We start from the raw sequence: 26430 nt of genomic DNA, 5'->3' as shown, positions 1-26430 counted from the left end.
ACTTTGGAGAGAATTGCCACCTTGGTGATATTGCATCATCCAGTCCATGAACACAGACTCCCTGTATTTGTTTAGGTGCTCACAGGTTTCCCTCGGCACAGTATCCATATCCTGGCTGCCTTGCACTCACGGCGGAAGAATTAAGCAGACTCAGGGGCTGGCGGGGAGAGGGAGCACATGCTCTCCCCACAAACACACACTGCAAAGTCACGTCACGATGAAATACCCTTACTGTGTCCCTGAAGAGCAGAGGAAAGCAATTTTTTAATACCTGATTCTAGTGAGTGGGCATTTACCTGCACCACTATAGTATAGGAACTCGCTAAACCGATTGGTATTACGATTATGAAACAGAAGCCAGGTTATGTTTGTTCCTTTGTCAAGAGAGCAGTTCAAAACAATTGTGCTCGCCCTCTAGTGGCTACATCCGGCACCATTGTGGCAGATGGGACCTGTCTAGGAGCCCTGTCAGGGGCCCCTGATGGGGTAGCTGACACGGGCCTCCTGTTATGAGTGGGAGGGAGGGACTAGGCAAATCACTATCTGTCTACTGCCTAGGAAGGGTAATCGGGACCCACCCCCTCCATGCTTCCTTCAGCCTCCTTGTCCCCTGCAGACACCTTTCTTCCCACATGCTCTGAGAACATTTCGAAATGCAATTCTACTACAGGACACCTCAAGTTTACCTGACAGCACCTTAACAAAGCGTGTTTACTGATCCCAGAACATTAGTGAGTAAAGGAAGAAGCTAAATAACCATGAGGATGTCAACTATACCTCAATAAAGCTGGGATAAATAAATAAGGCAATCTGCTTAACCAGTTGCACCCTTAAAATACTATTGTTCATGTAAAATACCTTTTATTGTTTTTTACTATAAAATTATTTTTTGTTGGGGCACCTGGGTGGCTTGGTCGATCAATCCTCAGACTTCTGCTCAGGTCATGATCTCACAGTTTGTGAGTTCAAGCCCCACATGGGGTTCTGTGCTGATGGCTGGGAGCCTGGAACCTGCTTCAGATTCTGTCTCCCTCTCTCTCTCTGCTGCTCCCCTGCTCACACTCTTCTCTCTCTCTCTCTCTCTCTCTCTCTCTCTCTCTCTCTCTCTCTCTCAAAACTAAACATTAAAAATATTTTTAGGGGCGCCTGGGTGGCGCAGTCGGTTAAGCGTCCGACTTCAGCCAGGTCACGATCTCGCGGTCCGTGGGTTCCAGCCCCGCGTCGGGCTCTGGGCTGATGGCTCAGAGCCTGGAGCCTGTTTCCGATTCTGTGTCTCCCTCTCTCTCTGCCCCTCCCCCGTTCATGCTCTGTCTCTCTCTGTCCCAAAAATAAATAAAAAACGTTGAAAAAAAAATATTTTTAAATAAAATTTTTGTTAAATAAAATTTGAAAAAATATCAAAAATTATAAAGAACAAAAAGTCATAATCCTACTACCTAGTAATAACCACTGTAAAATGCGCATATGCATTTATAGCATGTGTTTATATGCACTTGAAACCAAATATATATATGCACTATAAAGGGTGTGTCTATGTATGTGTCTATGAGTATTCATATATAAATACCATTGAAATTTGTTTTTGAAATTTGACATTACATAATAAGCATTATTTAATGTCAATAAACAGATGCCCATGACATCATATTTTCTCTCCTATATACTATTCCCCTGTATAACAATGGCTTCATAATCAGTTCTCTAGCTTTGGTTATTTCATTCATTTCCAACTTTTAATTACTAATTTGCCATTCTCTAACAAGCATTGGGTCAGTCAGGATGTTTTGTGCTTCAAGCAACAGTAAATCTAAATGTGAGTGGTTTAAACAATAAGGATAGTGCCGAATCTCACGTAACAGGAGACCCAGAGGTGGGAGGGTTCCCAGTAGGTGGACAGGCTCACTGATCTATTTTATATGTAAGAGAAAACCACTGGAGGATTTTTGCCCTTTGAAGCTCCTTCTGGCTGCTGTGCAGGCATCATATGTAGAATGGGGCAAGAGAAAGCAGTGGTGAGGCGATTGCCCTAAATCAGGAGCAAGGATGGGGGTTTAAAGTCAGGTACTAGCAGTAGAGACAGAAGACATGGATATGAAAGAAAAAAAAAGAAGAAGGAGAAGACACGGATATGAATATATTTTGGAGGTTGAGCCCACAGTATTGACAGTAAGGTTGTGCAAAGACTTCCAGGTTTTTGTCTTGAGCAATTGGGTAGAGAGGGTGCATTTCTTGGGATAGAAAAGCTGAAAGAACAGGCTGTGAGGAAATAAAATTGTTCTACTTTGGATGTATGAAATTTGAGATGCTTATTGAACACCAACATGGATATGTAAAGTAGGCAATTGGATATAAGTAATCAGTGCCCCGTGAGAAGGACAGGCCTGGAGACACACACTTGAGACTTATCAGCCTGTAGATAATATCAAACACTAGGTAACTGGATGCGATCACCTAGGGAGAAATGTAAACAGAGGAATGGAGAGCACAGGATGGGTCCTGGTGGCATTCAGACACTTACAGGTGACACATCAGAGGAAGCCAACCAAGGAGACTGAGTTAGAGAGTGGTAGAGCAGGATGAAAAGAGCAAAGCATGGAAGCCAGAGACAAAATGCCTCAGAATGATAGACTGGTCAAGTGGGTCAAGTACAATTGAGAAGTCAGATAGGAAAAGGACAGAGCATGTGAAATGGAGAGTCACCATAGATCTCTCCAATATGGTGGCCACTAACCACACGTGGCTATTTAAATTTAATTGAGAGGCGTCTGGGTGGCTCAGTCAGTTAAACTTCCGACTCTTGATCTTGGCTCAGATCATGATCTCATGGTTCATGAGTTCAAATCCACATCAGGCTCCTCGCTGATAGTGTGGAGCCTGCTTGGGAGCCTGTCTCTCCCTCTCTCTGCCCCTCCCCTGCTCTCTCTCTCTCTCAAAATAAATAAATGTTTTAAAAATAATAAATTTAATTGAAATTAAATGAAATTAACAATTCACTCCTCGGTTGCACTAGCCACATTTCAATTGCTCAACAGTCACATGAGGCTAGTGGCTACCAAATTAGACAACGCGGGACAGAGCATTTCCACCATCCCAGAAACGTCTACTGGACAGCGTTGTTAGAAGACAGTAATTTTAGGGGCGCCTGGGTGGCGCAGTCGGTTGGGCGTCCGACTTCAGCCAGGTCACAATCTCGCAGTCCGTGAGTTCGAGCCCTGCGTCAGGCTCTGGGCTGATGGCTCAGAGCCTGGAGCCTGTTTCCGATTCTGTGTCTCCCTCTCTCTCTGCCCCTCCCCCGTTCATGCTCTGTCTCTCTCTGTCCCAAAAATAAATAAATGTTGAAAAAAAAATTAAAAAAAAAAAAAGAAGACAGTAATTTTATAAATTTTCGTTGGGAAGAGAATAGAGAAGTTGGTTTGTAGTTGGAAGGCAAGGAGGTGTCAAACAAGAGTGGTTTGGGGTTTCTTTTTGGTTTTGAGAAGAGATGTGCTGGAGCACAACTACACACTGATGAGAACAAGCCACTAGAAATGGAAGAACGGATGGTAGAGAAAAGCGAGTGAGGTGTGAAGACATAGAGAAGCTAGCGCAGATGTGTTCCGCTGAGAACCGTGAAGAGACTGAGGTTAGACCTTATTTGCAAGCTAACAAGTCAGCCTGCCAAGTTTCGTGGATGCTGGCAAAAGACACACGCCTGCCCTTTGCTCCAGGGTTAGATATCATCTCTATCTTCCAAGGCTGTTTACTAAGCAAAGATCATCCAGAGCAAAGGTCAGTCCTAGCAAAATGTGCAGCAACATAAGAGACCACGGAGAATTGTCTGCTGAGAAGAGCCAGAGCAAGAGTGAATGTCTTCACTGTAGATGGGAGCAGGGACACAGTGTCCAGAATGACAGGAGGCTGAGCTGACAGTGTGACTCCAGATCCAGGGCAGGGGTGGTTTTGATGATGGGATGACAAGGCAGTTCTGGTCTGATGGAGTCTGTTTTTCCAAAGAAATATGGTAGGGTAGGGAGACAGAGCTGGGAGTGTGAGGGGAGTGAAGACAGTATGATATATTGTCCTAGAAGATGGTGTGGTGGGCAGAATAATGGTTCAGCCACATCCTAACCACTGGAAACTGGGCATGGACCTTACATAGCAAAAGGAACTCTGTGGGTGTGATTAAGCTAAGCATCTTAAGATGGGGAGATTATCCTGAATTATCTAGGTGGGCCCCGTGTCATCACAAGGGTCCTCATAAGGGAAAGAGGGGGATAGGAGAATCAGAAGAGATCTAAGGACAGAAGCCAGGGGCTGGAGTGATGCAGGGCTACAAGCCGAGGAATGAGGGAAGATTCAAGAAACTGGAAAAGGTAAAGAAACAGATTCTCTAACCTTACCGCCTCCAGAGGAAATATGATACAGCCAATACCTTGATCTTACCCCAAAGTGTTATAGGCTGAATTGTGGGGTGTAGCCAGGTGGGTCCAGCAATGAGAGAGTGGAGCAAGAAAGGGGAAAGTTGATATGAGGGAGTGTTTCTAATGATGACCTGTGGAATCTGAGCTATGTAGGGAAGGAAGTGAGGAAGGTGATGGATAATTGAAGGTAGGAGAGTAAGTAGATTAAAGGTGTCAATGGGGCAAACACTGATCTAATGGAAAAGAGTGAATTTTCTAAAATAAGTCAGTCTGATCATGTAACTCCCTTGCTTAAAACAGCCAGTGTGGTCCAATTCATGTAAGATAGCATCACATTCCCTAAATGGGCCTGCAAGGCATTCCTCTTTGAGCTCGGCCTGCAGCTCAAGATTCTCCTTTAGGATTCCACACTCTCTGCCTCCATTCGGCCTTTGCATATTTATTCCCATCTGGAACATTCTTCCTACCCTCCATCCTTCATCTGTCATGACTGACTCTTAATCAGCCTTCAGGCTCCACCTGGAATGCTATTTCCTCTGGCAAGTTTCCCTGACCCCTGGACTAGTTAGACCCTCTGCTGGAGGGACCTTGGATGCCCAGTACACCATTTAACTGTCACCTCTACCTCCAAAGCCTCTAGAGCAGGCACAGCACCTAGAACACAGAAAGATCTGCAAACAGGGGCTGAGTGAGTCAAAAATAGACACCATTTGAAATGGCTTAAATGGGTCAGCTACAATGATAAAGGACAGATCAAGGCGATCCCTAAGAAAATCTTCCAAGTCAGAGCTTTAGTTCCAGGGAACATTCTTGGTTACAACCTGACCTCTAGCCAGGGGGCAGGACCAGGTTGCAGTTCCACACTCCATTTTGTCAAGGTATTTGAAGCCATCCCACCAACCAGTCTCTGGATGTCAGTACAAAGTGTTGGTCTTCATTTTTGTTGGCCTTGTAATATTTTTCTCAGCATTCTTATTTTTCCTCTTCTTTCCCTTTTCCTGATTATGTTTTTGTGTAGATTCTTTTCCAGTTCCTTTTTGATAACTTTGATAACTTTGAGGTGTTTCTGACTCAGCTCTTTGAAGAAGGTTCATGTGAATAGGGCTCAGGGCTAGTCAAGGCTTTAATATGAGATTTTTTCTTTCGAAGTATCTGGCACATAAGAGAATATATGAAATATAAAATGTATATCTAAGATAAAGAAGCAAATAGAATAAAGACCAATGTACCTGGCACTCAGGTTACAAAATTGGGTGTTATCACCATTCTGGGGGCCCTCATAGTGCCCCCACTGCAGGGCAACCATAACCTTAAATGTGTGCTTACTAATCACCTATTGTTCTTCATAGATAGTCAATGTCTTTTTTATCCCTCCACATTAAATTGTTTCTCATATACTTGGGCTTTCAAAGAAGCGGTTTTATGCTGTGTATCTTATTTTGTGATTTGCTTTTCCTAATCAACATTATATTTGAGAGCATGTTCCAAGTTGGAGGAAGTGGTGACATTTGTTAGTCATTCTCCCTGCTGGGCAGCATTCCACTTTAATGGCTGTACACAATTTCTCCATTCTTCTGTAGAACGACCTTTTCATTGTCCCCAGGCTCTACGATGTTATCTATCTAGAACAACGAAACTCTCTAGTCCCCTGGGCCCCTACCCCAAAGTCACTTTGGACATAAACAGCTGGGACTTAGGATGTGACTAACGTTGCCCCTGCTAGAGGATGGCAAACTGGTTTCCAAAGTGGGTCACTGTGTAGATACCCCAACCCTCAAAGATGGCCCACTGCTCTATGCCTTTCATGTGTTTGGTCAGTTCCCACCAACAGTGAGCAGAGAGTGGCAGACTTGGGGAAAAGCCCCCCCTTTTCTCCACCAAGTTGACTCTTTTCTGTCTAAATGGCTTGGGTGTGAGATTGCTTATTTGTACCCACTCTTTCTTCATGCAGAAAAGGCTGTTGCAACCCATCCTGACCTTGTAAGAAAGATGTTTACATTTTGCAGCACAGGATGTATACTCCTATAGCCCCTTAGGAGCCCTCCCTCCCCTGCCTGTTTACTGCTCCTCTCCCACTTGGTGGTTCAGCTGTTCAGCTTCCCCAAGTTTATCTCAAGATCGTATTTGTTTTTATCTGATTTTGGAGAGAAAATGAAATGCCAACTTAACATTACTATCGTTAAGCATAAAACCCTCGAGACTCTTAAAAGTGTCCACTTCCAAGCCCAGTCCCAACCCCCAGCACTGGTGTTCCCAGATGAGGTCTTGAACATCTGTTTATTTAAAAACCTCCCTATCAACAATAGCCAAACTATGGAGAGAGCCCAAATGTCCATTGACTGATGAATGGATAAAGAAGATGTGATATATATGTCATGGAATATTACTCAGCCATCAAAAAGAATGAAATCTTGCTATTTGCAATGATGTGGGTTGAGCTAGAATGTATTATGCTAAGTGAAATAAGTCAATCAGAGAAAGACAAATACCATATCATTAAGAAACAAAACAGAGGAAGAGATAGGAAGGTGGAGTGCGGGGAAGAGAAGAGAAGGAAACAAACCACAAGAAACTCTTAAAGATAGAGAACTGAGGGTTGATGGAGGGAGGAGGATGGGAGGTGGGCTAGATGGGTGATGGCTATTAAGGAGGGCATTTGTGATGAGTACAGGGTGTTGTATGTAAGTGATAAATCACCAACATTGCACTGTATGTTAACTAAAATATAAATTAAAAAAGTAAAAAATAAAATAAAAATCCCTCTAGGGGTGCCTGTCTGCCTCAGTCAGTAAAGCATGTGACTCTTGATCTCAGGGTTGTAAGTGTAAGCCCCAAGTTGGGTGTAGAGATTACTTAAAAATAAAATCCTTAAAAGAAAAAATCCCTCCAGTTTATCTGAACAGAGCCATGCTGGACAGATTTGACTTGGAAACTACTTTCCACCTAAGTCTTATTCTATTATTTTTCAACTGAGAACTAATCTTTTATGAATTAGAAAATATTGACATTCCAAATTCCTTTTCCTTTTTATATGAAACATGCCACTTATTTAATAACTCTTTAGCAGCTGTGCATCTCAATCTGTATTTGGCCTGACAGATTAACATTTTATTTTTGTTTACTCAAATGATTGGGCTTATATTATAAATTAGCTTGTTAATAAGGACTTGGCTTCTTTCTTACATGTTTCCTGACAACAAGAGTCTTCCACATGTCCTACTTGCTCACCACGTAGATGGAATGAAATACTGAAGTCCCCTCCACCCCACCAATGCAGCCCATGTGGCTGTCCTGACACCATCCTGGTTTCCCATCCTTGAGCCCTGGGTGGCTGGCCATGTGCTCACATGGCCATCTGCACCATCTGAGTTTGTTAGAATTCAAATCTCAGCCTGCATCATGCACAAGGCTAAGCACTTAAATGTGCCACGTTTCATCAGTTTATCTCTAATTCATCCTGGAAAGGCAAGAAATGGCCATCAAGGGAAATACATTCCTAAGGATGTAAACACTTAACCAGGATTCAACTATAAATGCCTTCACTTTCTCTGGGTTCAGTTCCTGGAAACAAGCACCAGGACTGTGCATTGGTCCTTGAATTTTCAACCACAATAAAACACTTCCTAAGACTGGCACCAGAGAAGGTAAATCAGAATTTCCTTTGGCTGTTGTTGGCTTTTGGCTTTATTTCTTGTGAAATACATCCACTTGGTTTTTCCTCCTCTGGGATGGGCATGCAATTGTACAATTACCAATCTTTCTAATGTAAAACCTAAAGACAGCTAATGGCTCACAACATGAAATGTCACTTAGTGAATACTTTTCTGATTCTGGTTTGCACTTCTTTGGTCAAGCTAGAGGGTGTGTGTGTGTGTGTGTGTGTGTGTGTGTGTGTGTGAAGAGAGAGCAAGCAACACACATACATAATATTTTTATACTGATACAAAAGATATTAAACACACAGTAAAAGTACAAAGGCTGGCTTTTGGACCTGTGGTAATTCCAAGTCTTTCGGTCTCTCATGCTACCCCTGGGATGCTGGAGGGGGAAACCAACACTTTCCTACTGTTGGAACTACCATTGTCTGGGCATTTTCCACCTCCTTCCCTAAAGATAACTTGGGCAAAAAGAGAAGACACCCAGGCTGAGGGGGAGCTTCATGATGCTCTAGGACAAGACACAGTTATTTTATTTAGTGGATGCTCTCAATAGATCATCGCATTGTCTGCATATTATACCAGTGTTATTCCCCCTCTTCATATTTTGCCCTCTCATGTATTCCTACCTACCTATTATCTATCTATCTATCTATCTATCTATCTATCTATCTATCTATCATCTATTATTTATCTATAACCTATCTATCTATCTACCTACCTACCTACCTATTCTCTCCCTCCTCCCTTCCTTATCCTAGAGTTTTGCCAGGCTCTGGAACTATGTTTAACTATGGAGTTATCATGTGGACATCAGATCTTGTGCTTGGTTTTAAAGGGAATGCTTCTAAAGCTTTAAATTAAGGGATGTTAAAGGTTTGGGTTTATAGCCTTCAACAAGATTAAAGAAGTTCCCTTATGGATCTAGTTTGCTAAGAGGTTTTGTCTACTTTTCTTTCATGAGTCCACTGTACAGATAAAGCTTTGGGGAGTATTTCCCTGGTGCTTTAAAAGCAATGCACTCTGTTTTTTATGGTGGTTGTCCTTAAGATGCATACTTATATTTATCTATATTTGTTTCTTAAACTTAACACTATCCATTTCTTTCTTGCCACGAAAAGAACTTTAGCAAACTCTCTCGCCCCTGCCACAACCCCCACCCCTGCCTGTCCTGTGCCTAGCTGGCGAGGTTTTATATATATTTGTGACAGATGGGCTCACAGTGTCTTCTATTATCCTGGGTATTATTATGTAAAGATAGTCTGTTTCTATGAGAACTGCAAAAAAGAATCTCAGGATTTGGGTTTTCACTTAATAACTCAAGAAGTTGAACATTTTTTTAATGGCAGCTAAAAGTATACTTCTGGGGATGCCTGGGTGGCTCAATTGGCTGAGCATCTGACTCTTGGATCTTGTGATCTCACAGCTCTCGTGTTGGGCTCTGCACTCTCAACATAGAGTCTGTTTGGGATTCTCTCTCTCCCTCTCTCTCTGCCCCTCCCATGTTTGTGCTCTCTCTCAAGATAAATTTTAAAACTTCTTTAGAACTTCTGGTTCTGTGAATTATCTGCTGATGCCCTCACTGTTTTCTTCATGTTCCTTTCAGTTTTCATTATATAATACTTGTTGATTATAGAAAATTAGTAAAAACAAAAAAGTCAAACAGTAGGAAAAAAGTGGCAATCACCTAAAATCCCCCTGTGCAGAGCTTAGTCATGTTACACATTGGATTTTGTGGCCTTTCAGGTTTTCTCTCAGATGTGCACGACACGGGTCACCATGGAGATTTCCCTTGGATGTCCACACAGCAACTCCAACAGAGAGGCTTTATCAGGAAGGATTAATTCTATCCCCAAACAAATCCCAAAGAGCTATAGTGTAAACATGGATAGGACTCTGTTTATGCATAGAGATGTAGGCTCATAGCTCTCTGCACTGCTATTCTAGGGCAGAATAGCCCAGAATTGCTACTACAGCTCCAGCCATGACATACACATTCTGGGCAGCAAAGAGAAAGAAAGGGAGAAGGGTACACCCCCTTCCTAAAAAGAATAGTGCTCAGAAACCACACACGGTCTTTTCTGTACATATCATTGCCTGTAATGTAGTCACAGGGACTACACAGGGAATCCAGATGCTGGGGAGGCTGGAAAAGATACCCTTTTGAATGGAAGCATGGCTGCCCCACTCCCAATCAGTGTGCTTTAACTCAGGAAGAAATGCCACAGAGATATCTCAGTTCTTCAGAGAATAAAAAAGGAGCCCTAAAAAGATGTCACTTGCCAGAAGCCCATAGAAGTATAAATGATGCTGTATATTGGGGTATATACTAACCTTTTGGGGACAGATACTAATATTTTGGTCTCTCGACTTCTGCTTCTTCAATTATAGATTATGAGAGTTATTTCTACTTATTCTTAAGAACTTGAAGCAACCACTCAAATTTCTTTTGAGATGTTAATGTCAGGAAACATTCCCGCAGTAAAGCCCCATACTGAAATACTGGGAAGGAAACATTCAGAATAGAGGGATAGGTTTCACTGAAACCTTGATTTTGTTCTCAGATTAAGCTCAGGGATGACACGATCCCTCCCAAACCAGCACAGATAGAGTGCCTGCACTGGATGTGCTTCAGAGCTTTTCCATTTTTATTTCACTTAAAAATATAGGGAATATAAACGTTCATTTATGATCTCTTCACATTATTTTAGATTATTAGTGGTTTTAACAGACACTGTAAAAGAGTATCCCTCCACAAGATTGTGATTATTTTTCTCGTGACTACTCTTTACTCTGTTTGCATAATAAATAAAAGACCAAGAATAGAAAGAAACTCATCTAACATACCTATTGTTTTTCTTTTCTTCTTCATTCCTTCCCTGTCTTCCTCTTTTTTTCTCCTTCCCTCTCTCCTCCCTCCCTTCCCTCCTTCCTTCTCTCCTTTTCTTTCCACAAGATGAAAGTGAGAAGGGAGAACACTACCTCAACAGAGTGTTGTGGGGCATGTTGGTTGGGAAAAGCAAGGCTGAGATGTTTTGAGACTTTGAAATCTGGTTTAGTGCAGGCCTTTCAACTTGAGGACTTAGAACTGTGTAAGGGCCATGATATGATAGTTTGGGATTGGTAGACACAGAAAGGCAAAGGTTCAAAGAGTTTTAATGTATAAACTGTTGTTTCCTGCTTCCTATTGAGTTGCTGATGGGTCTTTCCAGAAGTTGTTGGAATAAACAATAAAGTTGTTTATGAGTGTCTCCTAGGGGAGTAAGGTTGTGCTGATGAAGGCAGCCCAATAGTGATGTCCCATTAGTGTAGACACTGAACTGTGGATGCAGCACCCCTGGATGGTCCTTCGTACCTGGGGCCATCCCTGCATATCTCCATGTGGTTTGAGTGTCATCTGAGGGTGGTCCTTTCGGCATCTATATGGTTTTAAATGAAAACAGGATCAGCATTACTGATTTTTCCTTCAACCTCAACTTCCAACATAGCTGAGCACAGCACTGTTACTGATCCTTCTTTATTTAAAATGATATTTTATTGGGATGCCTAGGTGGCTCAGTTGGTTCAGCATCCAACTCTCGGTTTCAGCTCAGGTCATGATCTTGCAATTTCATGGGTTCAAGCCCCGCATCGGGCTCTGCACTTGGCAGCATGGAGCCTGCTTGGGACTGACTCTCTCTCTCTCTCTCTCTCTCTCTCTCTCTCTCTCTCTCCCTCCACCACTTGCACTATCTCTGTCTCTCTCAAAAAATAAATCAACTTTGAAAATTTTTAATGATATTTTGTTTATTGTGGACTTTTGGCATTCGTTTTGATTTTTAAAAAAGATTATATTAAAATATGATCTTGAGTACAGGGTGTTTTTTTTTCCCTCAGTCTCATATCTGCCTTTATTGTGAGCTGCAAGTGGACACTTCCAGCAATAGTAAAAAAATAATAATAATTCACAAAAGCCGGGATTTGGGGAAGCCACCTGGTTGTAACTCTTTATATGTAGATGTCAACCCAGAATAGCCGGAAGAAGGCTCCAAAGTCCATGACAAGCAAGGCCACCAAGGAGGTGAGGAGCTTTTACAGATATCCCGAGTGTACTTGGTGGAGGTAATTTCATAAATGAAGAACCAGGTGGTGAAGAACATGCTATGGCCAACAACACCACAGTCAGATGGGAGAAGACAGCCGGGTTCACGGGACTGGTGTATCTGCTCGTGACCTCAAGCTCCGTTTTGCCAGGCACAAGGTAATCCACTGCTCTGCCACTGGAATAACACATTGGCCTGATTACAGGGTTTTTGACATTCCCTGAAATATGCCCAGGCTGAGTGCCATACCTGCTTCACCCTACTCCCAGCCCTTCTTCACAAACCTTTTAGTCAAGGAGGTCTATTGCTTCAGTGGCTTGATCTAACTCACCTGTTAGTCCAAAGCACATGGGATCGCTCATTTTTCTGGGCCTCCTGTAAAGCATGAAGTGAAGAAACATAAGGAAAGAAGAAAGCAATCTAGAATTCCCCTTGAGTAGTTACGGTTTCTGTTTGTAAGTCAAGGCCCAGTTTTTTCCTATTCGAATTAAGGTACCTAAATTCTTTTTCCCTAGAAGATAAATTTATGGCCCAGAATGGACACTGGACAAGGTCAGGGGCAACCCCTTAAATAAAGCAATGAGTTTCCATCCAGTTTGTGTGTAGGAACAGGTAGGCTTTTGTGTCACAAATCCAATTACCAATCATTGAGAACCACTCAGTGATCTATTTTTCACCAAAATACCCCTATGAGATAACCAAATAGCACTGTAACATTTTGAAACCATTTGTCAAGAAAAATTAGGTGTCAGCCAAGAATGTTTGTAACATACAGATCATTAGGTAGATCCAGAGCAAAGAAAAATGTCTTCTAGGACTCGTGAAAGTGAGACAGCCTCCAAATAGGCACCACCTGCTCCCTGGCCCTCTGCTGTCAAGGTCCCAGCTCAGAAAAGGCCACGTACAAAGATTTTAGCCCCCACCAAAGTCCCCAGTATTGGTAAGGTACATGATAGGAAGTTTCTGATTTTGAATGCCTGGCCTGTTGCTGTGTCTAAAAAGTCACCCTAATAGTAAAGTCCAGTTGCCAAGGAAACAAGCTGACTCAGTATAAGAGATTGAAACAAAGGAAAACTGGGTGAGTCCCAAAGTAAAATGTGCACAAGCCTAACAGGAAACATGGTTATATGCCTTAGCCACTTCATGGGCAAATTACCCAGGGGTCAGCCTCAGGCCACTCTGTTTTGGACTATCCTAGGCCCAAAGTAAAAAGACTTGGACCCTCGCTGGGAACCCCTCACCCATAGCGTGTACTTCATGGACTCTTGAAGCTTGATGACCCTTAATGGGGGTCATTAAGTCATTTTTGTAGGACCCCGAATGGCACTCAGGAGTCCACAGGGTCCTGAACTGCCTCCCATACTCCCATTCAGCCCAGGCCACAGGGTTGCCTACAAGTTCCTTCCTTGTCTGTTTGGCATCTGGAAACAGGAATGAAAAAGGATCCAGAAAGAGTCAATCTTGGACTTTTCAGAGATGGATGGATCTCCTTAGATAAATGGTTCATAACTTTTCATGGGTCCTAGACCCTTTGAGAACTGAACTAATGCTGTTGGTCGTTTCCTCAGAAATTACACATTGTCATCTACATACAATTCTGAATACATCAGCTCCATACACAATATTGAATGTAACATCAGGCACCCTTGGGCTTCATGGACCTCAAATTCAGACTGTTTCTCAAGGTAGACCTGCTTCTGAAGACTGTTAGGGACCTCTGAGATCCCAACAGAGGCACAGCATAAGGAGGGGGCTGCCAGCATTCTCCTGGCTTCCGGATTCAGACACAGCAGACATCGGCCTGGAAGCTTGTGAGAAGAGGTTAGTTTTTCAGTTACCCAGGGAGATGCTGGCCAGGTCATCCACTGGAGAGATAGTCAAGAGCTTGCAGAAGGAATTAATTCACTTCCAGAGTCAGCCAGATAGCCCAGGTCCCAGGCAACAAAGACAACTGTTTACCCAATGGGTCTTCTGGGGAGTTGATCTCAGAAATTCTGAGCCTGCCCTTTTAGACAGCAGCCAAACTGAATGCCAGGCAACTTTGCGGTCAGTTGGGGTTAGACCAATGGTGCGCAGGGTAGGCTTGTTCTGAGGCAAGGATGTCCCTACCATTGTGTCAACACAAGAGTGAAAAATCAGCCTTAGCCGGGGCCTCCGAAGGGCATCTTGACAACATGAAAGCACTCGCTTTCATGAGGCGGAAGAGGGACTGGGAAAGGGGCAGGTGGCTCTGAGCTGAGTGAGTCAGGGGGTGGCCTCTAGATGTAACGTGTGGGCTTCTCTTGCAGCCCCTCTGGCCCTGAGGTCATTCTCCCCACCTCCTTGCCCTTAAGTCAGGTGCTCTGAAAAGAACACACAGAAAGCAGAGAGAGCCTAAGAAAACTGGGGAGAGAATTCCTGGGAACAATAAGAACCTGCACATTTCCGGGTGCCGCAGCATCTGGGGCAGGGTGACAGCACAGTGCACCCCTCTTGAGGGGCAAATGGAGATGATAAACCCCATCACCCATGGAGCAGCCCCTAAGCTGACAGCCCCCTCCACGATCAAACATTTGGCCTCACTTCACATGCCACCTACTCTGCTCTAGTGGAGACGTCACTCTGCCGGGGCCCCCTTGCCCATTGCTTGAGGCGATAGGAGAGTGAGACTGGGGTAAGTGCACCAAGGGCAAGTACAGGCGGCAGGAGTCCTGGGAGCCGGAAGACAGGACCTCTCAGTCACAAGCTAGTTGTGGGATCTTGAGCAAGCGACCCGGTGTCTCAGGGCTTTCTTCCACTTCAAAAACTGTACGCTCTGACAGAGGTAAAGCACTAAGTGCTCAGAACCCACCCAAGCACCATGAGCTCTCCTGTGCTGGCTCTCCTGACACCGTCCTCGCTGTGGAGGAGGGGGCATGATAACTTCAGTGACCCTTGGGGACACTGCTTCCCACACAGCACAGTCCTGAGGGCCAAATGGGATGACAAGTGACAACCTTGCTTTTGTCAAGGGTCCAGCAGGAACATGGTCATGATCTCTGGGGATTCTTCACATCCCAGTTCCTTCTGACAAGATGAACGGTGCCCATCCCGCAGGGCACAGCAGACTCTCTGTGGGAGCTTCTTTTAAATGACATAAAACAAAAGCATTCTTTTTGCTAATCTTAATTTTGAAAATTTTCTTTCACATGAAGCCACAGATACACAAGTAGGAAGAACCTTAAACATATCTTTGGCACAGATTCATAAAACATTCGCTTCACAAAAAATTCTAGAAACTGGAAGGGAAAAAAAGCATTCTTGAAAAGAATTACATTTATACTAAAGTTCTCAATCCCCAAGTGAAATGGAGGTCAGAGGGAGGCCCCTCTTCCAGCCCAAATTCCACTCCGGGAAAAAGAGAGGAAGCACTGCCTTGAGACCCCCGCCCTCAGGTCTCCCTAGAAATGATTTTACACTGCTTGTGTTTGAAACACTTGTTTCAAAACTTGTGCTTGCTATGAATACTTTCTTGGTGTTGTCACTTCTGTCCTGTCCTTGGCCAGAGTTTGCCCTGTAGCCACTGGCAGGGGTGAGGAGGTCAGGGGCTCTCTGGTACTAAAGATGCTCGCCTGCATTCCAGATGGGTCCACAGTTTTGTCATTTTTCCTCCAGTCCTTGACTCCTTGTAAGTTTTTCCTTGCTCAGATGGTTTTTGCTTGTTGCTTGGTATTTCTGCACTTTTTCATACCTTTCATTTCTCTCATCCTTTCTGCATATCTAAGGCCATCACCGCTGCTCACTCTAGCCCTATGGGCCTCTGCAGGCTGGGGTACCCCTCTGGAGCACCAGCAAGTGTGGCCTTGCACCTTCTGCACCCAGATTAACTGCCTTGAGGCCTCTCGGGGGATTCCCTAGGCGAGGCAGAGTCCCATTCTCGGGCACATTTAGAAGCTAGAGAACCAGTTTGAACATTGCTGATAGGTTGTGAAGGACTTTCCTAATTCCAGAAGGTGGGTCAAAAGAGCCCTCTTGACTCAGATGTGATTTTTCTGGAAGGATTTTATGACTATATCTTCTGAGAGCTGAATTTTGGATTCCAGCCTTGTGGGGTTTTCAAAAGGTAATTCTGCTGCTTTAGCCTTCTATTCACAATCTAGCCATACTCTAGGCACTTGCTATATTTCTGTGCAGGTATTTTTAAACTTTGGCTCAGTTCATCGTTGATTCACTCAATGTCTCCAAGAATAAAGTGGTAATAAGCACTGGCTTCCAGAACACATCAAGAAATGGGCCCAGACCATGGATCCACAGGCAGCATAGACCTTAAATCGCCCAGTCCTTCTTAACAGATGTTATTTCATTAAAAGCCCTGACCTTGCCACACCTTGAAGTCTTGGGCCTCTTGTAGGCCAGAGTCAGAGGTGTTGAGTTCTTGGGGCCACATGGGCCTCCTAGCATATCCAGCCCTCTTCATGCACTTCCATTCCCAGACTTGCTTCTCCACTCTCTGGTCTTCTCTGATACACAGTGAACCTCCTCACTTCACTCACTCTGTCTTTCATTCTGAGGGTCCTCCGATGACCTCCTTTAGCTGGTGTCTATCCTGTGATGGGCTCCTGGTCTGACACTCATTCTGCCTCTCTCACACACTGAGCTAGAAGTGGGGTGGCCCCTCAATCCTGGACCTTCCCAACTCCTCACTAAGCCTCAGGAACCTGATGTTTCCCAGGGACCCAACGGTCTGGGAAGATTAGGGGAGAGAAGACCCCTAACAGGAGAACAGCTGCTCAGAAACACTGTGTGGGTGGAGACTGGCACACCTCCTGATCTTTCCCTAGTCCCACCCCAGTGAAGCTGCACTCAGAACACATGACTGGATGTTTCTGTGGCAATGCTATACAACCTAAACTGTTGTCTCTGCATCACTTCCAGGTCTCCACATCCCCATCTTTAATTCAGTGCTCAGACGTCCTGATGCAATGAGCCAGAACACAAAGAAATGGCGGCTCAAATGGAGGGTCAGGGTCCTAGGGAAGGGATGGCCAGGGTACTTTTGACAGGAGAAAGAGGGCCTTGAGGTCAGGGCCTATGAACCTAGGGACCAATGCTGTACTACCTGGGTGATCAGGGATTTGGGGTTTAAAAAGCTTAGGTTAAGGAACAAGCGTAAAAGACCCATGAGAGGGAGCCTAGAGGTTCATGGGGCCCCAGGAAGCAGAGATACAGAACCAGCTGGTAAGGGAGTAATAGGGCAAGGGGACAGAACAGCTTGTCCTAATGAAGGCCTCCTCCATTGCAAAGCTGTCATATAATGAGCCTCCCGGCCACTGTAGACATGTGAATGTGAGCAGACTCCTTGGCATTCTTGCAAGAGAATCTGAGCCCTGGCTCAGATATTGGGTGGGAGTGAAGAAAGAGGCTCTTTGTAAGTGTTTCAAATCATAGTTACATATCACATAGTTTGAAGAACCAAATATCTCTCTAAGGCTGCATGACAGAAAACAGCGACTCCCTTTCTCCTTCTCCCACTGCCTGCTCCCAGAGGAAATCATCCCCAAGTTGGGCTTTGCCATCCCTGAGCTCTGCCAGGTCACGTTTCACTTCCTCTGAGGTCCTGCCACCTTCTCCTCGGCTCTCGTATCAAAACATGTGTCCCCCTGTTTGCAGAGGTAACTCCTTTATCAGTTTGCGTCATGTGAGACAAGATGTTCGGTCAAACTTTCCAGGTGACTCATAGCAGGTTTTCTTACTCATCCATATGTGTTTCCTTTACTTCTCTTTCTGTGCGGTATCTTCAAAGTGACCCTTTGCTGCTTCTTTTTCCTTAACTCATCTTGAAGGCGAGTTTTTCCTGGGCCATATTTGCATAAGACATTTATGTCAGGAAGACTCAAGCGTTGTGTCCTAGGTTTGCACAGATTTTGTTGTGATTCAAGTTTTTGTATGTAATCATGTTTCTTTCTCACCTTAAAAGAAGTAGTGGGATATTTTGTATATGAGAGGTTATAAAGGTAAGATATAAAGAGCACTAATAAAGGCCAGTATCGGGCGCCTGGGTGGCTCAGTGGGTTAGGCGTCCGACTTCAGCTCAGGTCACGATCTCGCGGTCCGTGATTTCAAGCCCCGCGTCGGGCTCTGGGCTGATGGCTCAGAGCCTGGAGGCTGCTTCCCATTCTGTGTCTCCCTCTCTCTCTGCCCCTCCCCCATTCATGCGTCTCTCTCTGTCTCAAAAATAAATAAACGTTAAAAAAAATTAAAAAAAAATAATAAAGGCCAGTATCTTTGTAAGTAAAGACTCAGCCTATGAAATAGAACACACCATTATCTCAGATGTCTTCTGCGTGCCTGAGCCTAAGTCTACCATCCCAAGGGTGAAAAACATTGGCACTAGATGTGGACATAACCCCCTGACCCACTCTAAGGTCCACTTTTATCTTCCGTTTTAGTGATTTCCTTGATTTCCTTTGTAGTTTTACTACATTTGTGTTGTATCCTGAAAGGGCTGGCCTCCTATGCCCTTGAACATTCTCTGTCTGTGGCCTTGTGCCCAGGTCTTCCTCTCAAGTACTTGGGATTCGGCCTCAGCCCAGAGGCCAATCTCTTCATACAAGCCTTTTCGATGTCAAAAAACCAAGACTCAGTGTGGTTTTACACCCAACACATTTTGGCGTTTCCTGGATAGCCACTAGCCCCAGAGGCTTGCCCCCTCACCTTACCGCCCTGACATGGCAATCATGTGCAAAAGAGACCCTAGAAATAATAGGCGTGGCACTACCCTTTACATTTAATTAGCTCCACATTTTTTATTAGTGCACCATTAAATGGCTGACCTGCTGACCTACTTATCTATCCCACAGGGTAGGAAAAGCTATAAAATCTAAAAATGAAGTTCAATGGTCCAGAGGTTAATTTTGTATAGGCAAATGTACAAAGCATTAATAAAATATCATATTAATAAAAACATTTTAGGGTCTGTACGCTTTACAGGATGACTTGGAAAGCCGGGCTGTGTCCGTGAACTCATGCCCTCCGGAGACATGTGATACAGTTCTGTATCAAACCCCCCAAAAAGGTTACTTCTCGTCATTCTAATATTGCTGGTTACTGTTATAATTTAACCACTCAGTCTTGTCTTCGGCAGATGGTTTCTGCTTTTGTGCCATGCTTGCTGGAAGATCCATTACAAGTTAAAAACCAGAAATTGCATAGCCAACAAAGGACTGTCTCAAAGCCAGGGTGGAAGGGATCGGTTGGATACTAAGCAAAGGATGCTACAAAAAGACTCATGGGTACAGGATTCTTAGCAATAGCTAACACTACCTGTTAAGACTATCCCAGGGAACTGGGTAAGGAGTCCTAGGATTCTGAGTTTGAAGAGAAACAAGTAAGTCACCACGACTCTGGGGCTGGGGCACTGACCTGTTTCAAGAGTCCTCAGTGTACTGTTTCATTGTGCATTGGCATGGCATTGCCCTCAGTGTCCAGGGGGGCCAAAGCCCCACAACTTCAGTCAATGGGCCTTCATGCTGACTTACAACCTCCACGAATAGACAGTAGCAGGCCTGTGCCCTGGTGGAGAAGAAAATGGAGACTCAGTGATAGCCAGCCCAGCAGGCCTCCTGCCCCTCAGTCTCCAGCCCCCATGATGAGATGACACAACGAGGCTCATGCCTGGCGAGACATCTGTGGCTCACACTTCTCCAGGCTCATCGTCTGCTTCAGCCCTGCCCAAAAGGGGTCTTGGCATCAAGAAGAAATCTTATATTTTGAAGCAGTCCGTGATGTGGCCAGTCAGGACAATTTACCTACTCCCAGCCCTCAGCCTGATCCTTTTCCCAGAGCAAGGCAGTGAGACAGAGAAGGCATTTGAGAGCAAGGCTAAAAACCAGTTGGGATCAAAGTCACACTGGCTGAGCTATGGAACCTGAGTGACAACTCCTGAGTTCATGCCCCAGCTCTGCCACAGGAGCTGTGGCCGCTCTGCATTTCTGTTCTCCCTTTCTGTAGAATGATGATGAGAGCCTCACCATTTTGGCTTGTTACAAATCTTGAATGAATTAATGAGTTCAAAGAACTTAGAACAGCATAGCATCATGAGTGACCATGGTGTTATATCTCATTTTCACTTGGAGACCTGGAGGAAAATGGTTTCTTTGAGCTTTGATGGCCACTGATTCAGCCCCAGCCTGGATATCAGCTAACATCATGGGTAAGTGCTTCATCAAGGGCACTCATTGATGACATGGGAGCAGGTTTCTGAAGTCAGTACAGTATGTTACTGTAGTTTCCCTAGAACAATGTTGTTCCCTCCCTCCTGCCAGAGCCCCTGTACCTGCCTGCGCCCCCTCCCTGCTGGAGAACCTGATATTTCTGCTTCCATTTTTGCCTCCACTTCTTCAGGGCAGAATTTCTGTTCCCCCAGGAGCAAGGTAGGTGAGAAAAAGGCTATGGCCGAGCTTCACTCCATGTTGCCAGACCTGAGCAACTTGCCTGACACATTGCCAAGCATTCCTCATAACAGATACTTCTGTCAGAAATGCTGTTGTGTGTATCATTTGGAAGTTATAAAGCAACAATATCTCCTGCTGAAGTTTAAATTTCACCGACCTTTGAAGTAATGTTTTAGTGAATATCCTTGTCAATAATTATCTTGTGCATGTCATTGTTTTATAGAATAAATTTTTATTTTTTAAGGTTTATTTTTGAGAGAGAGAGAGAGAGAGAGAGAGTGTGTGTGTGTGTGTGTGTGCGCGCGCGCGCGCGCGCGCGCGCGCGCGCGCGCAAGTGGGGGAGGGGCAGAGAGAGGGAGACAGAATCCAAGCAGGCTCTGAGATGTCAGCATAAACTGTGCTTGAACCCACAAACTGTGAGGTCATGACCTGAGCTGAAATCAGATGCTCAACTGACTGAGTCACCCAGGCACCCCTCTTAGAATAATTTTTTAGTAATAGAATTATTGAGTTCGTGTAAGAATTTTGACACATACAGCCAAATAAGACTTCCAAACAACTTGCGACCAATTTACACTCTTACCAGCAGTAAACTAGTATTCCTGTTTCCTGAACCTTTGCCAAATGCATATTTCATAGCCTCTATCTCTCTATCTCTATGTATCACTGCCAGTTTCCTAGACAAAAAAATTGTAAGTCTTTGTGAGTTATAAAAGTTCCCGTGAAAGTTTATCAGTTGGCTATTGCCAGCATAGCAATAGCAATCCACAGAAACAACACGTGATCCCTTCTTAGGCTCTTGCAGTAGTTTAGAGAAGGAGGAGTGGAGCAGCGGGGAGCAATGGGATTTAGCCATGAACCAGATAGGAGATGGGGGAGAAAACAAGGTCAAAGCCAGCTCCTTCCCTGGAAATGGGGAATGCTGATGGATGATCAAGTTTTTTGAAGCATGATCATCAGTAATTTTATCTTGACCAGGCTCAATTTGAGAAGGTTATTAGACACCCACGTGTGGATGTATATAAGGTAGATTGCCATTTGGGCCTTGTGTCCAGAAAAACGGACTGGAGACAGCAGTTTGGAGAGTCAGCCCACAGGATTGAACCGACAGCCTCAATAACTTCACTTAGCGGGGTGACGAGAAAAAGAGGAAAGGTCTAAGGCTAATCCTGCCACCATCTCAGGTGGAGAAGGCGAGGTTCAGGGGGACCCACTGAGAAAAGACCAAGGAACGTCCCCTCAAGCAAAGTGGGAAAAGGACTTCAAGGAAGAGGGAAGGCGAGGTAAAATGCAAAGCCTGGAGGTGTGGCTGGGAGCGAGAAATGGGTATCACCCCCGCAGGGGCAGTTAGTGCAACCTCTTAACCACTGTAATCAGGGCTCCAAATCCACCTCCCCAAAAGGCTCTTCCTTCCTCAGGGTCATGGATGGCCCAACAGCTCCACACGTCGTTTACCGGACGCAAAACTCCCAGACCACACACACCCAGTCCCAAGTCCTAGGTCCTAGGGGTCAGCAGTGGGCCAGACTGTCCCCTCCAACACTCCCCTCCAACCCAATGTCTGACAGTAGGAAAGGCGCACTTTGCTCAAGACGCCCAAGGAATGTTATTACCTTGAGGAAGAAAGGAATGATTATCGAGGAAGAAACAACTTTGGTGTCGGGGACACGGAGTCAAGGACCTGAGAGGCCAGGGTAAGTAGAAAGAATCTGCAAGGTGACTCGGATGAGAAGGGAGGAGGGGCCCAAATCTTCACTAACCAACAAGGGGGACGGTGGGGACTCCGAAAGACTTGTTTTCGCGCTGTCGCAGCCCGTCAGCCGCTCACCTGCTCCTTGGGTACCTGTGCCTGTCTCCCTAGGTGAGGCCACTTCCTCTGGGGGAAGTCCTCCTCTCCCCAACTGGCCCAGGCTGTTTGTGATCCCCTTGGCAACACGGGGCCCAGGGCGGGACCGCGAGGGGCGGGGCCGGGAGGGCGCTATTGTGATGCGCCTGGAGCGGAGCCACGGATTGGCCGGCAGGTGCGGCGTGGGGCGGGGCTAGCAGAGGGGCGGGCCGAGAGGCCACCCGGAGGCTCTTGAGGCAGCTGCAGCTAAGGGAGCCGGCCAAACACTCAGGAAAATTCCCATTGCTGGGGCCTGGCAAAGCTAGAAGGAGGCAGGGGCGCCTGGCTGGCTCAGTCGGCAGAGGATCCGGCTCTTGATCTCCGGGTTGTGAGTTCGAGTCGCACGTTGGGTGTAGAGATTACTTAAAAAGATATAAGAAGGCATATGCCCTTTACCACTGGGAGTGAAGAGGCTACGAGGCTACGGAGACTTCAAACACAGTCAGTGAAGGAAGTGAACCATGGTCCTGCAGTGGAACCTTCCATGCACCCCAGAAGGCCTGGAATGAAGCTCTAAGGGGCTCAGGCAGGACGGGAAAGTTGTCCACGAGGTGTCCTCTGGGGTTTGGAGCTGGGCAGAGCCCTGTGCTCTTCTTGACACGTTTACAGAGGTGCTGGTGGCCCCCTGCCTGAATACCTGATGGGTCTGGTTATCAGGAGGAGTTCTGAGTGTATAGTGTGGGGAGCCATTTTATTCTGGGGAGTTCTTTTTATGGGGGACTACTTCCTATAGTACGAATAAGTGGAGCAGCAAATAACTTTAATTTGGCCATCAGGACAGTGCTGTGGAGTAGACAGGGCTTACCAAGGCATGGAAAAATTATTTTATTTCAGCATTTCAACAGCTAGTAAATATAATGCCAGCCCATATTTACTGAGCCCTCACTAAGCCTGTCACTGACTGTTCTGAGCTTCTACATAGAATAACTCATTGCATTCTCAGCCTGGTAAGGTAGGTTCTGTGATTAGCACATTGGTTGGGAAGCACAGAGAAATTAAAGGAACTTCCAGGTCCCACAGCCAGTGTATAGCAAAGTAAGGAGTTAGATGCAGTCTCTCGGGCTCAAATCTTTCCACACGTGACTGCCATACCTGTGAGCTCCAGGTCGTCACCCGGTTTTCAGCCTGGCTCACAAATTTATTCTTGTCCCATTGCCTCTCTGTGGGAGATGAAGGGCAGGGTGAGAACCATGGGAAGGAAAATAAATTGTACCTCCCAGCCACAGCAAGGAATGCTTCTAAGTTTTCTCTTTGATGCCAGGGCTCCTGTGGGCTGAAGCTGAGAGTGGCCCCCTGGCCTCAAGTGCTCCTGGAGAGAGAGGAATCTCCCAGATGTCAGCATGTTCTACAGTTGTTCTTGACTAAACAGGCAAACGCACAGACAGGAACCAGAGATTTATTTGCAGAGTGAGTCAGTGGGAACAAAGCAGTTCCCCTCTGTTATTTACAATAATTTCCACAGCCCTGCACTAGAGGGTGACATATGGTTACTGAGGGCAGGCACCACTCAGGCTCCCCTGGCAGGCCACAGACTTTCAATATCTCTCAATGAGTGAAATCAGAGTTATTGAAGGACCATGCAAGTTATGACGATTTCCTGTTTCTCTGTTAATTCATGATGTTGGAACCAAAGTCCGCTCTTCCCGAGCAGCTCCCAGTAACTGAGCAAAGCAGGAGGCTCACTTGGCCATCTCCACCCACTGCTGCTCTACTCAAAAGGCGGTCCTTGCTCTGAGCTCCTGCAGAGATGACCAAGACTTTCGCAAGCCTGCAGCAGGGACTGAGTCCCCCTCTCCCCAGGCCTACATCCTTCTGCTTTATCTCTCACAGGAGTTGCTCCCCAACCAACCTCTTGCACTTCTCACTTTGACCCAGAGCGTCTGAACTGACACAATCTGTCTTCAGTTGCCAACAATCAGATTTGGGGTCTGGTGAGAAGTTTTTCAACCATCAGCGTGGATCTGGTGCCTCATCTCTGCTCACCCTGTGATGTGTGGAACAGATATTTTGGGTGTGGAATAATGGCAAAAAGAACAGAAAGTTAAATTGGGCCAAATTTAATGAGGTAGGCCTATTAAGCAGAAAGTACAGATAACAGATTGTTGTAGCTCGAGGGGCTAGAAAGTATTATAACGGGTTTTTTGTTGACTAAAAAAAGATGAACCCCAAAGTGGTCTACACTAAATGAAGTTGAAATTCCAGAACTGCCTTGATATACTGTAGAGGAAGGTATCCAAAGGAAAGGGAGATGGTAATATTAGGGTGTATTTATTGATAAGCAAGAGCTGCTCACCCACCCCAGGAGGGTCCAGAAGAGACACTTTTCACCATGACTGTAAGAAATAAATTTGTCAGGGGCCTCCAGCATCCTTGAAGATCAAAAATTACAGTGGGAACTTCTGCCACTGAATTGGATCACCAAATGCAATGGGGATAATTGGATCATGAAGTGGCAAGGGCTAAGTGATGGCCCTCAGTCACCAACAGGCAAGGTGGTCATAGTTACCGTTATGAACAACAGAGTCAATGCAATAATCAGAATGGTCTGACTCACAGAGACCTTATGATGTTGGCTAATTGATCATGGTATCCCTAGAAGAGAAGTAGATGAGCACCCTACTAAACTCTTACTTGATCTGTATTAGTAGACGAATTCTAGGTCAGGTGAACAGAATTCTAACCTGAATCATAAAAACAGAGAGTCACAGCCTTCATTCGATTCCCAGTCTTATGCCATTTTACAGACCCAGAACTTCTTAAATAAAGGGGAGGCCAGGTCCCTTTGAGGAAGGACCCCACTAAACTGCCAAAAACTTCTATTGTTACTCTTTCTCTCAGCGTTCCCCAAAGGGACTAACAGCTACTTGCCAGGCACTACTGTGCATTGGAGAAAGAGAAATAATTATACCTTTCAGAGATTATTGGACACAGACCCTCAACTGATTCCTGGAAACCCACCATTCAGAGCAGAGGCTTATGGAACACAGGTGATCCATGGAGTTTTCACTCAGGTTCATCTCACAGTGGGCACAGTGGATCTCTGATGCCACCCTGTGGTTATTTGTCCAGTTCCAGAATTGGAATAGACACACTCAGCAACTGGCAGAATTCTCACACTGGTTCCCTGACCTGTGGAATGAGGACTATTACAGCAAGAAAGGCCAAATGGAAGCCACTAGAACTGCCTCTACCTAGGAAAACAGTAAACTAAAAGCAATACTGCATTCTTAGAAGGTTTGCAGAGATTAGTGCCACCACTGAGAACTTGAAGGATGCCAGGAGTGATTTCCACCACATCCTGACTCAATTCCCCTATTTTGGCCTGCACAGAAAACATAATGATCTTGGAGAATTACAGTAAACCTGGTTGTTTATTTTTCCTGGAAGTAGAGATGGCCAGAGGCATAAGTCTCTGTCAATTCATGGGTTGCAGCCAGTATTTGGTTAGATGATCAGGGATTTGGAAGCAACACAATTGGAAAATTGGTGATGGTGAGGTTTTGGGAAGAGGTGTGTGGATAGATCTCTCTGGGCAAAGAAACATGATTTTTGCCCTGTGTGAATGCTCACCAAAGGGTGATCTCAGCAGAGGAGTATTTTAATAATCAAGTAGATAGGATGACCCATTCTGTGGTTACTGTTCATCCCCTTTTCCCAGCCACTCCAGTCATCACCCAATGGGCTTATGAACAAAGTGGCCCTGATAGGAGAGATGGAGGTTATGCATGGGCTCAGCAACATGGATCATTCACCAAGGCCAGCTTGGCTACAGCCACTGATGAGTGCCTGACTTGCCAGCAACAGAAACCATGAAGTCCCCAGTATGGCACCGTTCCCAAGTTGATTATGTTGAACAGCTTCCATCATGGAAGGGACGACAAACACTTTGGTTTAATGGAAATAGATGCTTACTCTGGATATGGACTCCCCTTTCCTGCCTGCAATGCTTCTGCCAAAACCACCATCTGCGGACTTGCAGAATGCCTTATCTACCAT

At 45.3% G+C, this 26430-nt stretch overlaps 1 pseudogene; it reads right to left on the bottom strand.

The window, feature by feature from the left end:
* Positions 1-11762: 11762 nt before the first annotated feature.
* Positions 11763-26430, bottom strand: LOC131492434 (uncharacterized; annotated as a pseudogene).

The sequence above is a fragment of the Neofelis nebulosa genome, chromosome 13 (assembly GCF_028018385.1).
Source record: "Neofelis nebulosa isolate mNeoNeb1 chromosome 13, mNeoNeb1.pri, whole genome shotgun sequence".
NCBI lineage: Eukaryota > Metazoa > Chordata > Mammalia > Carnivora > Felidae > Neofelis > Neofelis nebulosa.
This window is presented reverse-complemented; position numbering and strand designations above follow the sequence as displayed.